Source organism: Bombus bifarius, unplaced genomic scaffold (genome assembly GCF_011952205.1).
Source record: "Bombus bifarius isolate JDL3187 unplaced genomic scaffold, Bbif_JDL3187 scf7180000008683, whole genome shotgun sequence".
In the NCBI taxonomy this organism is placed as follows: domain Eukaryota; kingdom Metazoa; phylum Arthropoda; class Insecta; order Hymenoptera; family Apidae; genus Bombus; species Bombus bifarius.
In genome coordinates, this window is record NW_022884787.1 from 76,098 (window position 1) to 82,675 (window position 6,578).

At 40.1% G+C, this 6,578-nt stretch overlaps 1 long non-coding RNA gene across 1 annotated transcript; it reads right to left on the bottom strand.

Annotated features, from left to right (window-relative positions):
• Positions 1-302: 302 nt before the first annotated feature.
• Positions 303-1,501, bottom strand: LOC117213327. Its single transcript, XR_004488630.1, has 3 exons — positions 1,339-1,501; positions 1,124-1,129; positions 303-383 (listed from the first exon to the last, which is right to left on the bottom strand). It is a non-coding gene; the product is annotated as an uncharacterized LOC117213327 (long non-coding RNA).
• Positions 1,502-6,578: the final 5,077 nt, after the last annotated feature.

Here is a 6,578-nt window from a genome sequence, read left to right on the forward strand (position 1 = left end):
AAATGATCGCCTACCTCGCAACACGTACGCACAAGTCCCTTTTCTCCATTGTTAATGCAAATGCCTGACAATCTGTAACGATTTTGAACGGAATACCGAGCAGGTAAACACGGAATTTCCTTAACGCTTTCACGATGGCCAGAACTTCAAGCTCATAGCTGGTGTATTTCTCCTCAGCCGGCGAAGTCTTTCCACTCGAGTAATACACAGGGTGAAAAGCGCCGTCCTCACTGTCGCGTTGCAATAAAATTGCACCGCATCCCACACTACACGCATCTGTATGCAGCTGAGTCTCCGCCCCCACGCAGTGCAGCTTCAACACCGGTTTCTCGCTCAGCGCTGCTTTCAGCCTTACAAAGGCTTCTCGCTCGCGCAACTCGAACCTGAACAGAACATCTTTTCTTAGCAGATTCGACAATGGTCTCGCAATGATAGAATATCGGGGCACAAACTTTCTAAAATATCCCGTTAAACCAAGGAAACTCTGAACATCTCTAGCGGACCGAGGCTCCGAAAAATTAGCGACAGCCCTGGTTTTGCATTCCGATGGCTGAACGTTACCGCCTTCGACAATGTAGCCCAAATATTCTATCCTTGTCTGTAGAAATCGACACCTATTCTAGTTTATGAGTAGTCCGTGTTCGCTAGCGACATGCAATACCGATCTTAGCTTTTCAATTCCACTCGAAAGGTCAGTCGACGGCACAGTCAGATCGTCCATGTACGTTAGAACAACCCCCGTCGCAATCAACTCTTTAAAAACCGCATTTATAAATTTCTGAAAGACGGCTGACAAATTACATAATCCAAATGGTATCTTCTGGCCCGTGGGGACTACGAATGCCGTATGCTTTCTACTACTTTCCCCAACAGGAATATGAAAGAATCCGTTCTTGAGATCCAGAATGCTGAATACCCTCGAGCAGCGCAACGAATCTAATTGGTCTTCGTTCAAGGGCAGCGGGTATCTGTCCTTCACTACTTTTCGATTTAGCTGTCTGTAATCGATACAGATTCTAGTCGAGCCATCTTTCTTTTTGACTAAAATGATCGGACTGGCATAATCGGAATGTGACTGGCGTATTATTCCGTCTTCCAGCCACATTTTGATTTGTTTATCGACTTCGACCTTGTCTTGTGGAAATAGTCTTCGCGGCCTTTCGTAAACTGGAAGATCATCTTGTAATAACACGTTCTATAATCTCTGATCAGATTTTCCACTGCCTGCCTATGTTGCATGCCCGTAACGTGGGACAAATCTGCCTCACTCGCCTGTGTCTCTACATCTATTTTAAGGACTTCCGGACACTCATCGGGATTTACTATACTTATTTCAACAGTGTCCAAAAAGTCTGCGCCAATAATGAACGAATGTTGCATCACTGTGTCTGGAACTACGTGTATCGTTATACAGCACGACTCATTGTCTATAACAATATTCGTCGAAAATTTCCCGAGCGTAAAATTTCTTCCGGAACCGACACCGCGAAATCCAATGATTTCCCGACTTAATCCGGGCGCTCCGATTTTTCCATGTTGATCTGCTCGCATTAGAGTCAACTCACTACCAGTGTCTATCAGCGCGCTCAGTTCGAAATTTTCGATTTTGACATCCTTACCACGCCTTGTTTGTAACAATCGAAACACGCTACAAATTTTTTTTTGAAAACTCACCCAGATTGTCGCACTTTGATGCGACGTGTCCGTACTCCCTACATTTGAAGCACTTAGGTCCTCTCGATTTACTCGGACTCTCTGCACACACGTGCTCCGCATCACCGCAATTGTAGCGTCGCGCCTTCCTCGCATTTCCAGATCGACTGGGTTCCTTGTTCCTTTCGGTTTTGGTCAGCTTTGCCATCGACTTCACTCTACTATTTTTCTGCTCCTCGAATTTCGTCCTCACCTCCATATATCTTTTTATCGACTCGTAGCGCTTAAAACGCTATTTTAGTTGTTCAATGTTCCTAGCTCCGTATAACACAGTCTTATTCGCGGCCTCGTCGGGAATATCTTGAATAATGTAGTCTATTAAGGATTGTGTATCAATCCTTCCTTCTTTTGCAATCCCGCACATATGATGCATATATTGCTGCAGACTCTCATCTGCTTTTTTCTTTCTACGCGATAGCTCGCGATATATCTACTGGTCACTTACTACATTCTCAAATTCATCCTTCAGCGCCTTTTTTAGCTCTGCCCAGGACTTCGTGCATCGTTCTTGTCGCACGAAGGCTTGAGCGGAGCCTGCGAGTTATTTCTTGGCGTAGGCCACCATGTGGGCGTCTGACCAACCCCACACTTCTGCCATTTTTTCGAAGTCTTCTACACACTGATTTACAGCAGCAGATCATCCCCGCTGAATTTCTCTAATGATTTCTCTACGTCTTTGAGATTCAATATTGAACCAACGCATATCTTTTGATGATACTCATCGCGTTTCTGATAAACCGCCTCTCCTGTATTCTCGCACGCCTTTTTTATCTTCCCCGTCTTCGCTTACGTTGTCGTATTCTTCATCTAACGATACATCGTTTCCTTCTAGGGTCGTCTGTAGCCGTGCGCGTAGTTCGGATTGTCTTCCCGTTACTTTTAACCCCAAGCTGACGAGGCGCGCTCTCAACTCCTTCGTCCTCAGCTTCTCGAGGTCTTCCTTTCCCTCTTGATTGCGTTCGGCTCTCTGCCTGCTCCTTAGGTCTTAGGTTGTTGGTTCTTCGCCACACTTCGATTCCTAAGGAGTAGATCGGCCAGCCCTACACGCTCCCTTCAGCCTGGCAACCAACACTGACCTCGCACCAGATATAGGCAAATTCATCTGTGCGAGCTTACTCCTCAGCTCCTCCAGCGTTAAACCCTCCTCGCCCGACAATCGTTCGTCTTCAACGTTTGCCCTTTTTATTCTTTTTCTACTCTAGCACAAATAGCTCCGTTAAAGTGTCTCGTCTCTGTCTTATTCAATCTCGGACAAGCTCCACTTGTGGTGTCAGAAGTGAGACGACGAATAGTTAGGACCCTACGTCATTAAGTCAGTCAAGACACCGTATTATGAGATTCTTATTAGAGACCGAGTTAAGAAAATCCACCGTAACAGAATAAAACCTTATTTTTCAGGACAATCTCCCTTGCCATCGGCATTACCACCCTTAACGGACTAAAAATAACGCCTATTGATAATAATGGAATATTTCATGAAAAAATTTCCAAAGCATATCTTTATAGCGAACGTTATTATAGGAATAGATATTAGTACTGTATTGGAACAAGTAAGATATACTGAAAAGGGAGTAGCCGAAGTTAGGAGTCATTGCGAGACCAGAAATACGCTCTTTACAAGCAAAACTAAATATTGTCAGAACACTTAGCATCAAATTACGATCCTTAGCTCAGAAGTAGACGAGGACTAATAGACCTATAGGATCTATTAGTGAAACTCTTTTTGGAACCCTAGACTCAAACGATCTAGATGAAATTAACAAAAATATATACAAACTCTTTGAAGAAGGTAACAGTCTAAAAGCCATAATAGCCGATCAGACAGCTTTGATTAAACGAATTTTAAATAACGACGTCATCCAATAACTGAAACAAGTAGACACAGGTATAACAAACGAACTTATAACGCTTAACAAAAACGAAATCACCTTAATGAAAGTCATAGCTTTAGAAAGCTCACTCTCAGACTTACATTTCCAAATCGACGAAATATTCAATTTAATCATCTTAGGAAAACAAGGAATAATAAACCCACAGATTGTTGACCACAGAACTTTTATTAACAATTACGTCCAAGTACTAGGTAGCAAAACAGTAGGAAACGCTTTTATACCAAAGGAAGAAGATTTTCAAAATATTTTAGATATCTCAGAACTCACATTGCTTACTCGACAAAAGAAAGTTTTTTTTTTAATTTCGGTACAAACAATTATAGACATGGAATGGGATATAGAGCAGATATATCCCATACCACCTCTCACGAACAAAGTGTTTTTAGCACCTTTAGTAGTTCATCCGATATTCTTAACGTCAGGACTAAATTACATCAATGCCAATCAAAACTACTTGGATAAGCAGTGCCGTTCTATATCTGATTTTTACATTTGCAAACAAATTCAGCCGATACACGACCGTCGAGAAAAGCACTATTGTAACTCTGAAATTTTAAGCGTAGAAAACACTGTCAAATTCTATAAAGTAGTAGTTTATAACATTGAAGTTATATCTTTCATTCCATTAAATGCTGAGAATCATTTTATGGCTATACCAGAAAGACCGATAGAACTGAGCATTTTAGAGGAAAAGACACATCGAATTGTTAGACTAGAGAAACCATCTTTGTTACAAACCAATAAAACTGTAAACATATTGTACAAGAATAATCATATGAGAATCAGTGGTAGTAGCAAGGAAATTTCTTACGAGATTAAAATCAAAACAGTCAATATAATCAATGATTCAGATTGGACTATTTTACTAAATAAACCAGAGAAAATTTCGAAACTTATTAACGATAATTACGGATATAAAAGCACTTTGGATAAAATCAATGATCGAACGAATCAACTAACTTTTGCTCATAGAATCGATCAAGTTAAATCATGGGGAATATTTATATTACAAATTATAGGGTATTTATCCATTGCTCTCATATGCTTATACTTCCTCAACAGAATAGGAATGCCAAAATTGTGTTTCCATTTATTCTGCTGTAAAATCAAGCGAAATATGACAAATAACAGTCCACCAGCCAGCGCTCTGATGCCAATCAACCCGGCACCTATTAACATATACACCCCGGTGGTACCTGTGCCCAGCACCAGCAACGATTCACACGTAACCAAAATTCCAACTCATCCATCTTAAAGAGGAGAAGGAACTTCGAGGACTAAGTTCATTCTAAGGAGGGGGGAGTGTAACTCCAAAATCTTTTACCCTGACGTCACCTTAGGTGACCACCTCTAGATATCCTCCGGACAGTTGATACCTCGCCACCCTGATAAAGAACTTCCAAGAATAATATCCCCTCCACCATTTCCATTGTTCTCGCTTAGTATTTAGACTCCGAATAATGACGGCCAAGCCAGTCTGAATTGCAAGCCGATACTTGAGTATTGTAATATTGGTACTCAAAGGGCCTGGGACTCTTGAGAAATAAAGTGTTTTATATATATCACCACGAGAGTTATTTTTTACGTGACATTGGCTTCGGGGTTTTCAGTTATAGGGTAATACCGCTAGCGTGTGGATCTGGACCAGTTAAAATTGTATTCTTACTTATAATTACACTTCTGTATTAAAATATATTTGGTACCTTAAAATTGATCCACGAGTTTCTCTGTTTATACATCAAATAACATGTATCATCTGTAAAAACAAAAGTAAAAAAGATTATTAAATTCAGCATTCATCTTCTAAAAATAATATAAGTATCGCGTGTTTCAGTAAAGTACTTCTTAAACTAACATTATTTATGATACCATTACTTGCTTATAAATATTAATTATATAAGCATCCATTCTCTCTTATTTTCCGTTAATGAATTATTTGATTAATGAATTTTGGCAATAGGAAAATCCTTTCCCTGTATGTCCATTCTTTACTTATTAAATAAGATACTTCAAAATAGGATAAACGAGTTATAATCAATAATGCTCCGATAATGTACTTCTGAATACGCGCAGAATTAATTTAACGACTTTAGCAGAATCGATGCAGATTATTATCAATGAAGTAACGAATAGTATGAACACATAAATTGAAAAAAGATGCAGTATGATAAGTGGATGAGTGTAGAAAGAGATCTATCAGTGATAACGAAACCTCGAAAAATTACTTTGCATAAGTATTGTATCAGTATACACTAGTTTATCGGACATGGAATAGGTTTAAGTGGGCAACCAGAAACGTGAAAATTTATTATATTTAGGAAATAATATACCGAATGATAAGGAAATATATTTATACGTTCTTTTCTATAACAATTAATATTCATTACCCAACTCCATGAATTTAGTATTAAAATTAATGTGTTTATTTTTTTCTTTCAATTTATCTCATCAGTAATATTAGTATAGTGATGCACGATGTGAGCAGTGTCCGTTATAGACCTAATAGCGGATCAGTCCATATGAAAGTATATAAAAATAATCATGAACTTAGTGCATTTATAGGTATCTTCAACGTGTACGCTCTGGACTAAGGAGCGTCGATATCTAGTTAATCTCTATCGGGGATGACGAGGAAATTGACCAGCAAGAAGAGAAAGAGTTTACCTGGTAAATCTTTCAGAGAGTACGTTGCAACGGGGAATGAGTACCTAGATTGATTATTCAATGTCGCTTGCGCCGTACGTACTATACGCAGGCTGGGCCTGAGGGTGTCCCCAGCCAAGTCGGTGGCTATATGGTTTTACTACTGGCGGCATAGGGGCGCTCCTCTACCCGGCCTGTGTCTGGATATAAACGGGGAGGATATCGAGGGGGGCTTCAGATGAAATAGCTGGGTCTCACTATTGATAGTCAATGGATGTTCGGTCCGCACTTGGTCTTGGTCTCCAAAGGCGGCGGCGGCAGCGAACGCCT